This window comes from Apium graveolens, unplaced genomic scaffold (assembly GCF_009905375.1).
Source record: "Apium graveolens cultivar Ventura unplaced genomic scaffold, ASM990537v1 ctg6648, whole genome shotgun sequence".
Lineage (NCBI taxonomy): Eukaryota > Viridiplantae > Streptophyta > Magnoliopsida > Apiales > Apiaceae > Apium > Apium graveolens.
In genome coordinates, this window is record NW_027419663.1 from 14,201 (window position 1) to 23,679 (window position 9,479).

The 9,479-nt window shown below is 34.7% G+C and overlaps 1 long non-coding RNA gene across 2 annotated transcripts; it reads left to right on the plus strand.

Annotated features, from left to right (window-relative positions):
* Positions 1–2,264: 2,264 nt before the first annotated feature.
* Positions 2,265–3,872, plus strand: LOC141703438 (uncharacterized). 2 transcript variants are annotated; one of them, XR_012567534.1, is made up of 5 exons: positions 2,265–2,447; positions 2,771–2,906; positions 3,329–3,388; positions 3,679–3,727; positions 3,813–3,872. It is a non-coding gene; the product is annotated as an uncharacterized LOC141703438 (long non-coding RNA). The 2 variants fall into 2 exon arrangements; XR_012567535.1 differs by lacking the exon at positions 2,771–2,906.
* Positions 3,873–9,479: the final 5,607 nt, after the last annotated feature.

The window sequence follows — 9,479 nt, forward strand, 5'->3', positions numbered from 1 at the left end:
ACAGGATTAATTTTTTAAAATGATTTTTCGACGATCCAACCGTACGGATGTTAAGATATATCGATTTTAGTCATAAGAAAAAATTATTAAAAAATTTGAAATTCATTTTGCATGTCAGGATTAGAAAAATCTGGTAAAAGTACCCCTCCCGACAACGAGACTCGTTCCCGATTTACAGGATTAATTTTTTAAAATGATTTTTCGACGATCCAACCGTACGGATGTTAATATATCGATTTTAGTCATAAGAAAAAATTATTAAAAAATTTGAAATTCATTTTGCATGTCAGGATTAGAAAAATCTGGTAAAAGTACCCCTCCCGACAACGAGACTCGTTCCCGATTTACAGGATTAATTTTTTAAAATGATTTTTCGACGATCCAACCGTACGGATGTTAAGATATATCGATTTTAGTCATAAGAAAAATTATTAAAAAATTTGAAATTCATTTTGCATGTCAGGATTAGAAAAATCTGGTAAAAGTACCCCTCCCGACAACGAGACTCGTTCCCGATTTACAGGATTAATTTTTTAAAATGATTTTTCGACGATCCAACCGTACGGATGTTAAGATATATCGATTTTAGTCATAAGAAAAAATTATTAAAAAATTTGAAATTCATTTTGCATGTCAGGATTAGAAAAATCTGGTAAAAGTACCCCTCCCGACAACGAGACTCGTTCCCGATTTACAGGATTAATTTTTTAAAATGATTTTTCGACGATCCAACCGTACGGATGTTAAGATATATCGATTTTAGTCATAAGAAAAATTATTAAAAAATTTGAAATTCATTTTGCATGTCAGGATTAGAAAAATCTGGTAAAAGTACCCCTCCCGACAACGAGACTCGTTCCCGATTTACAGGATTAATTTTTTAAAATGATTTTTCGACGATCCAACCGTACGGATGTTAAGATATATCGATTTTAGTCATAAGAAAAAATTATTAAAAAATTTGAAATTCATTTTGCATGTCAGGATTAGAAAAATCTGGTAAAATGATATTTTCGAAGATCCAATTGTATTGTGATATATCGATTGTAATCATATAAAAAATTATTCAAAAAATTTTCAATTTATCTTGTATGATTTTATAATGAAAATCAAATAGAAGTGCAATTCCAAAAATTAAGACTCTTTCTTGATTAAATAATTAATTTCTTAAAAAATATTTTTAGGATCATCTTGCACAATGTTAATATATATTAACTTTAGTTATGTAGAAAAATAATTTAAAATTTTCAAATTTGTTTCAAATGATTTATATAAAAATTATGTGAAATTATTTAAAATAAAAATTATTCTGTTAATATAGAGTAAAAAAATAGGTATTTAATTATAATATAATTAAGAAAAATAATTTATGATTTTTCATTTTTCACAAAATTTTTTATTTCCCCCCTTTAATTTTCATTTCCCTCTCCCTTCTAATTTTCATTTCCCCCCTTACCTCTCCCCTTCCCCTTTGTTAGATCTGATCGGTTCTCTCTCTCCTACTCTTCCATCTCTCTCCCACGACTCTTTCTCTTCACTCTCTCTCTCCACCTTCTACTTGGTTTTGCTTAAAATCACATGAATTAAGTGTGTATTATGATGGGTTTAGGTTTTGAGTTTTCAAACCCTAACCATCTCACTCACCCAATCTTGTTTCTCTTTTACAAAATTGCCTATGAATTCAGCTCAACTATTAAGATTCAGTTCAAGGTTAGGTTCTATATTTGTTGTGCTTAATTTACTCCATGGGTTTCGTCTTTTGAGGCCTTGGAGAAGAAAGAGACTGAGATTTTCCCTGTCCGAGATGGTACAAGTAATATTCTGAAGCACAATGAGATTCTGGTTCCAATTAGAGGATCCCAACAACTAGATGAAATTCTAAAGGAGTTGAAAAAAAAATTGGCAAATTAAAGTAAGCTAGATGTTGATTAAGCTCAATTCTTTTGATATATGGTTACATTTTCTTTTCATCTACTGCTGTATGTTTTTGCTTTTGAAATGCTAGTGTTTTATGCTAGTGCCTTTATCCCCAAGCCCTTAATGCTGCTCTTAATCCCCAAGCCATGGCTTCTCTCCAACAAGCACAGGTCCTCTTTCCATCTCTCTCTCTCTCACTCTCTCCCTCTCCACCCTCTCTACTCTCTCCCTACCCCTCTCCACCCCTCACGTATGTTGTGACTGTAGCTGTTTACACGCCCCCTGATTGACTGTGGAACTGATACAACGATTAATGGACTTTTGTTGTTTGAGGGTATTGAAGGCATGTTATGATGCTTGTCATTCAACTTCAACAGCTAAACTTCTGATACCACAAGGAGAGTGGCTGACTGCTGAGCTTGATTCCTGCTCTTTCCGCTGCAATCGTTTTAATTAGAGTTTGAAGGAATACAATTAAATCAGTAGATTGTTCTTGATAATATTGGGGGAATGTTGTTGTTGTTTATCAGGTAGATATGTACTATTAAGATTATGTTTACTAGTGTATATCATGATATTTTTAGACATTCTTTTATTCATTTTAAGTATATTTTAGTTTGAAAATATATTTGAAGAAATTTATGATTAAGTAGTAATTGTTTAATTACTATATTTAATTTGATTACTATAATTTAATTTAAGTAGCATATGAAGTAATATGATGTATGAGTAGTTTTTTTTCTTTTATTAAAAAGTATGTGATTGTGGGTTTTTTAATTATATGTAGATTTACGAGTGTCAAAAATTAAGTTCACGTGTCTCTTGTCATTAGCACTGCTTATGTCTTGTACAGGGCATCTTTATTCCACTCATGAATGAAAGATGTGAACATTAGTATTCTACCTCATGGCTGCTCTTGTTGTTGTACATTGTTGCTGTAAGTTTTCGTGGACTTAAAGGACCTGAAATTCCAGGGGCACGGCGTGAAGGTTTGGCTGCAAACCCCCTGTTGTTTTGGTACCTGGCCTGAGTAATGTGTATCATGTTCAAATATAACCTAACAGGCTAACAAACTAAGGACCCAAACATAATAAATCAAACTATCAAAGCCCGAAATAGCCATGCTAAGATAAAATCAGTTTATAGCCAAACCAATCTAATATGTGTCAATATATATAACAAAATAACAGGGATGATCCCCTTAAATTCTCATGTGAGTTTTTTTTAGTTCACGGTTTCTGTTCCTGATGCATGTATACATTTACTCTCTCGTCAATTGCTTTGAAAGAATAGAATTAAAAGTTTGATTGTTTAAATTAGTCATTGTTCATGTAAGGTGAATATAAGCTTTATATTTTGTATAGCCCATACATAAAACTAACACAAATGTTTTTTTCTGATGAATGTTTAGGCAAGGCAATCACTTATCATCAGAGTACTTTTTCCTATGCTTGCTCATCCCCGTCATCCTGTAAGTTCTTATTCTCTACTTTATCTTCATGTATAAACATATACAGATTAAGGTTTGAATCATTTCTTGAAGAAACTAATATTTTAACTTCTACTAAAATCTAGCCAATATTGGAGAAACTAATTAAGGTCAGAAATAACTTGTAAGATATCGTCAAAACAGAAAAACAATCGCTAATAAATTAATAATGGTGATTTAAGATGTTAGGCTGCTTATTAATGGCTGTAATTTCCGCCAGAACCTTAAGATTAATTTAAAAATGTGATTTTGTTAAGTTATATATGTATCAGCTCTGGAGAAGAGACATCGAGTCCCCTCTGCCTAGAATCGGTTTAATAAGTGAGTATCGATCAGACAACATTGTCAGTATAAATGCATACATAAATATATATCTGTGATGATATATGTGGGTGTGAATATGCAGGGATGAAATTCAACGAATCAAAGCAGCAAATCCAGATATCAGCCACAGAGAAGCATTTAGTGCTGGCTAAATATAAGTATCCCCTTGTTATAAATACATCAGGGTTCGGACTTCTTGATACAAGATTAGGCTAATATGAAAAAGAAATCTCTCTTTTACCAATTTCACTCATCAGTGGGCACATTTTCCACCCATCCATTTTGGTCTCATGACTGCTGATCAAACTACTGCCAAGAAAGAAAAATTTTATACTCTGCAGAAAACACTTAGTTTAGGTTGTGTTGAACATTGCAACCTTTATATTTTATTTTTAGCTTGGAGAGCAATGTCGGTTTAGAATAGTGATAATATTTACTGTTTGCCCAATACTGCAACTTTCTGATGATGGTTGATTGAAATTTAAGTTTAAGAACAGTCTTAATTTTATGATTGAGATTCTGTTTCAGGAATTGAGCCCCCTGTACTGTTCATCCTGAGGTAGACCCAAAAAAGTAGCTTAAGTTATCTGGGGAGGTGCTGGAACTTGTCTGTTTCCACGGACTAGCAGAAGAGCTAAACCAGCTGTAAGTGATTATTCATGTGTGTTGTGAAATAGTTTTTCCTGTGGTTGCTTATTATACATTGAGTTTCTTTTAGGAAGTATGTATTATTGAAATGCAGAAATTGTTTCACATGGAAGTAATTATGAAGATTATATGTAATGTTTGGTGAGGTAGCAGAGACTTACAAAGATTTGCAGCTAGCCTTCCTGAAGATGGTGCCGGTTATGCGGTTTATGACTATGATTTTGTGACCTTAGAGAATTACACAAGAGCAGAATTTTATTCATTCATGGTAAGTACAAAATACAAGGTCTTAATTTTGCTTTATTTGCATTCCATTTCATTAAGTTCATTTATTTCTCATGTGTATATGGTTGCAAAGGTGTCCTGATACTGTAAAAGGTACGGAGCAAAATGATTTACGCAAGCTCTGACAGATTCAAGAGGGAACTCGATGGCATCCAGTTTGAGTTGCAAGCCACTAATCCAATGGGACTTGATGTTTTCAATAGCTGAGCAATAAAATGTATAGAGAATCTTAAGTTATACTTCTAATTCTTGTAGAGATTTTTGTATTGTAAATTTAATTTCAATTGTGAAATAACAATTGGATTGTCATAATACAATTTAATTTTAAAATTGGTTTATTTCAAACAATGAAATTAAATTTGTAAATAGTTGTGTGAAAGCCACTTAAAAAATGATAAAAATCGTTGTATGTCTCACTGCACATATTTTTTTTAAAAAACTGTGTCTCTTTAATATTTTTTACAATGTTTTAATCTTTTACTCCATTGTCTTTTAAAAAACATTCATAAAAGAAGCTATAAACGGTTGTTTATGCAATATCGTATAAGGTAACAATAATGGTTTTTCTACAAAACCATTGTTGTTAAGTTGATAGACAATAGTTTAATAAAGAAAACAGTTGTTTTAAAAAAGTTCCAACAATGGTAAATATAGAGTACCGTTGGCCTTCTTGATTGTAACCACTATTAAAAACGGTTGCTAATTTCTCTTATTACAAGGGTTAAAACAACCGTTGTCTGGTATTCTATCACCACGAGTGTTGGATAGACAACGGAAACTATACAGGTCACACAACGGTGCAAAACTGTGTATGATTGCAAATATGTTGTAGTGTATCCAACTCCTTTGCATCCAGAAAATGCCGACGTGATCATGCGCATCCAGGTACGCGCGGACGGGTACTCATCCCTCGAGTATGATCATGTCGATCAAAGAGGTGTACCTTGACCGAATAGGGAACTCGTTGGATTTCTGGCCACGTTCATTTTGGCAAATGGGCCATTTTCTTGTCAGCCATCTGAAAAGGGCATAAATTTTAAAACTAATTTGATGCAAAAAACTAAGCATGAGAAGACAAGGAAAAAAGAATGCAAGAAATATTCGTGGGAATTTGTAAAGCCCGAAGAGAACGCGAGCAAAGGCTTTTGAAAACTCTGAGAAAGACCTAGGGTTTTTGTGAAAGAGAAGAGGAGAGCTCAGGAAGCAAGAAATGAGAAATGAGAAGTAAGTGACTATAGTCAGTTCTTATATAGGCGGAAAAGGGAAGATGAAAGGGCAAAAAGCCCATTTGCCTGAAGGCCCAAAGAAAAAAGCTCAAATTCTGGAACCTTCCAGAATATCCTCAAAATTCTTAAAAAGAGGATTGGAAAAATAAAGCCCAAAATGAGGCCCAAATCCAAATGATTCGGAAAAAAAGCCCAAAATGAGGCCAAAATCCAAATAGGATTTAGAAAAATAAAAGCCCAAATGATGCCCAAAATCCAAATAGGATTTGGAAAAATAAAAGCCCAAAATAAGGCCCAAATCCAAATAGGTTTGAAAAATAAGCCAAAAAATAGGCCCAATCAAGTTGGATCAGGAAAAAGCCAAAAAAGACCTAGATCAGGATTGAGGTCGAATTAGAGGTCGTGAACCTGTTCGAATTCTTTCGAATAAGAGCCAGAAAATACCTATTAAAAAGACAGGATGTAGGTCGAATTTGATGTCATCAAACCAGTCAATTCTTTCAAACAGAGGCCATAAAAACACCATAAAAAGACCAGGATTCAGGTTGAAATCCTGATCGTGGATCAAGCTCGAAAAGGAGCAAAAAATATCTTAAAAATTCGAGCAAACTCAGGTCGTCAACTCGACTAGGATCCAGGTCGAAATCCTGGCTGGATCTTAGTCGAATTTCTTCGACCAGGATTCAAGGACTGGCCCAAAATTTGACTAGGATCCAGGTGAATTTCGACTAGGGAGTCTGGTCGAAAAAAAAGGGCGGAAAATTGGAAAAAGTTTCTGAAAAACGAGCAGAAAATTCAGAATGTTCTAGAAATTAAGGACAAAATCCAGAATTAAGGGAAAATTCTGAAAAATACCAGAAAATTCCTAAAATTAGGAAAAGGTAAGAAATAATAGGGAGTTTTAAAAACCCTGAAGCCGTGTACAAGGTAAATCATGAAATGTGTTGGCGCTCCACACTTACGCCAAAATGATACCCTGTAAGAGAACGGATGTGCAACTTAACTCTGTGAAATCTTAACGGTTTCTAGAAGTTGAGGGAAAATGATTAGGAGTAAAATAAACTCTGATTGCGTAACTAATATGCTTAATGTATTAAAAGTAGGGCTAGCAGTTAAGCCCATTTAAAGTGGGCCAAGACCCTTGAATAGGGGCCAAAAATCCTAGGAATAGTATTGGTATTAATATTAATTAAACAGATTCGGTCCAATAAAGAAGCCCAGCTAGAGAGGGCCCAAAGCCCTGAATATTAATTATTTCATAATTATTAATAGGGGAGAAATCAGCTGTTAAGATGAGTCCCAATAAGGATAAATCCTAGTAGATTAGCTCCAAGGGACTTAAAAGGATAAGGAATCGGTTTCTACCACTTAGGACTCCAAGTCCTTCCTATTCAGAGCTTGCCCAATCGAATCTCTAGATCTAGTCCAATTCAAGGACCTCTCAATATCTATATAAGGGGTCTCACCCCCAACCCATCAACTATGTTTTGGATTGATTCTCCAATTCGCAAAGATGCGTAGGCATCTCGTTAAGGCATAGTTAAGCTATGAAACACGAGAGCAGCCATTAAAGCCCTTGAACTCCCGAACCTTAGTAATTAATACAACAGTTAATATACCCTAAGTTTTTATCCATAACAGGTGCACACAACTTTCCATGCAAAGGGTCAATGAGATGCAATTATAGCCATGCCCTCCACAGCTGGTGATGATTTGATTATCTACTGGTGGTTTGAAGAAATTTTTTAGGATGATGATAATGATGAAGGAGATTTCATGAACATAGGGAGAGAAGAACTCCCTAGCTGCACAAACACTCCATCATAGATGTTTAACAAAGAATGCAGTGAGCACCACTTCAACCCACTCTCTTCAAACTAATTCACCAAACTCAGATAGCTCTTCAAGTACCACAGATGTCAACACCAAGAGTCTTATTCAAGCACATCTTGAGTCTCTTAAATTGCATAAGATCTAGTCTCTCAATAAAAATCAAGAGGTGTTTGAAAATCAAGACAGAAATGGATAAGTCAAAAAGGACATCTCTAAAATTGGAGTCTAGGTTTCGTGCAACTACATTGTAGATATCAACAGGCAACTCAGAAAAATTCTGATATCAGTTGCAAGGTGGATTCTTTGGACACCAGGCTAAAGACTCTAGAGAACCTCTATCACTCAAATCCAACTTCATCAAGCTCAAAAACACTGCTTTTTAGAAATCGGTGGCTGTACAAAACCTCAACCTTGCTTAAACTTGATGAACACAAAAGGGGGAAAAAAGAATCTATCTTATAGTTCATCAGGGAGAGTCAGCTAGTGAGTGGAAGAAGTGCTCAACATGAATGTCAATAAGGTAATAGTTCCGACAATTACCTTCACAAAGCACCAATGCTAGACAACATGATTTAATCAAGATAGCAGCAGCTAAAACTGGAGTTGAGTGAAAAATGGGAGAGATTGATGACATCATTAAAAAGAAGTTTGGTCCAATTGAGGAGAAGAAAGACAAAGCCTTCTTTCATTTCTCTCAATTGAGTACAATTTTATCCAATGACATGACCTTAGGAAACATGAAAAGGGGTCAACCCTCATGACAATTTAAATCTCCAAAGGCCAATTTGATTTTTCAACTAAAGAGAAACTATCCAAAGAACCCAGACAAAAATCCTTTGGACCGGTCTATGAAACTCCCAAACCGGATGAGAAAATGCTGCTTGGAAGGTCTATTCTTTCTTCAAAGATCCAGAGATTCAGTCTTAAGAAAAGGTTTCCAAAATCTACAAGAATGATAAATGATCTGTGTGGTGTCTGGACATCCAAAATTTGCAGATGCTAAGAAAGAAGAAAAGGTGAGGCTCAAACAACAACAAAAGAATAGATTGGAAAAGCCTACTCTTCCAGATCTAAACATTCCAATCCAACCAAACCTAGGAAAAGAAAGAGAGAGCAATTAAGAAGGTCAAGCCTGTTAGAATTCAATCCAAATCATTGGCCAAACCCAATCAAACTGTCAAAAAGGGAGATCAACTCTTCATCCGTGACATCAAAGAATTTCGATATAAATCTTTATCTGGATGAGCTGGAGAGAGTAAGAGCTATGATTCCTACAAGCATTCCAGAAAGATGGGTTTTATGTACAGGGTGGAAAAGAGCTCACTTGGCCTCTTCAGGGACTCAATGAAGGCTATTTCATTTTGGTAAAGATTTTTCCTCAATAAAGAATAATTTGGATTGAATATTGTTGAAAAAAGTTGGTACTGAACAAAATTGAGGGATAAGGAATAGCTGGAGAGGACCAAATACACAGGGAATAGAGTGAATTTGAGGCCATACTGGTTGATGGAGTTTAAAGATGAGAAATACACCAGAAGATTCTTCATATTAGAAAATCAGCTGAAAATTGCAAGCAATGAAACTCTATGGAGATGCAAGAACTCCGGATTAGACAAAATGAAGATGAATCTGAATTCTACAGGCAAACTCCAATGCCGGATTAAAGAAAATAATGTGAAATTGGGAAAGAAGTTCAGACATTCAAGGAAATAGCTAAATTTGTCCGGTCTAGAGGAGCACCTTGAAATGGCTTGTGA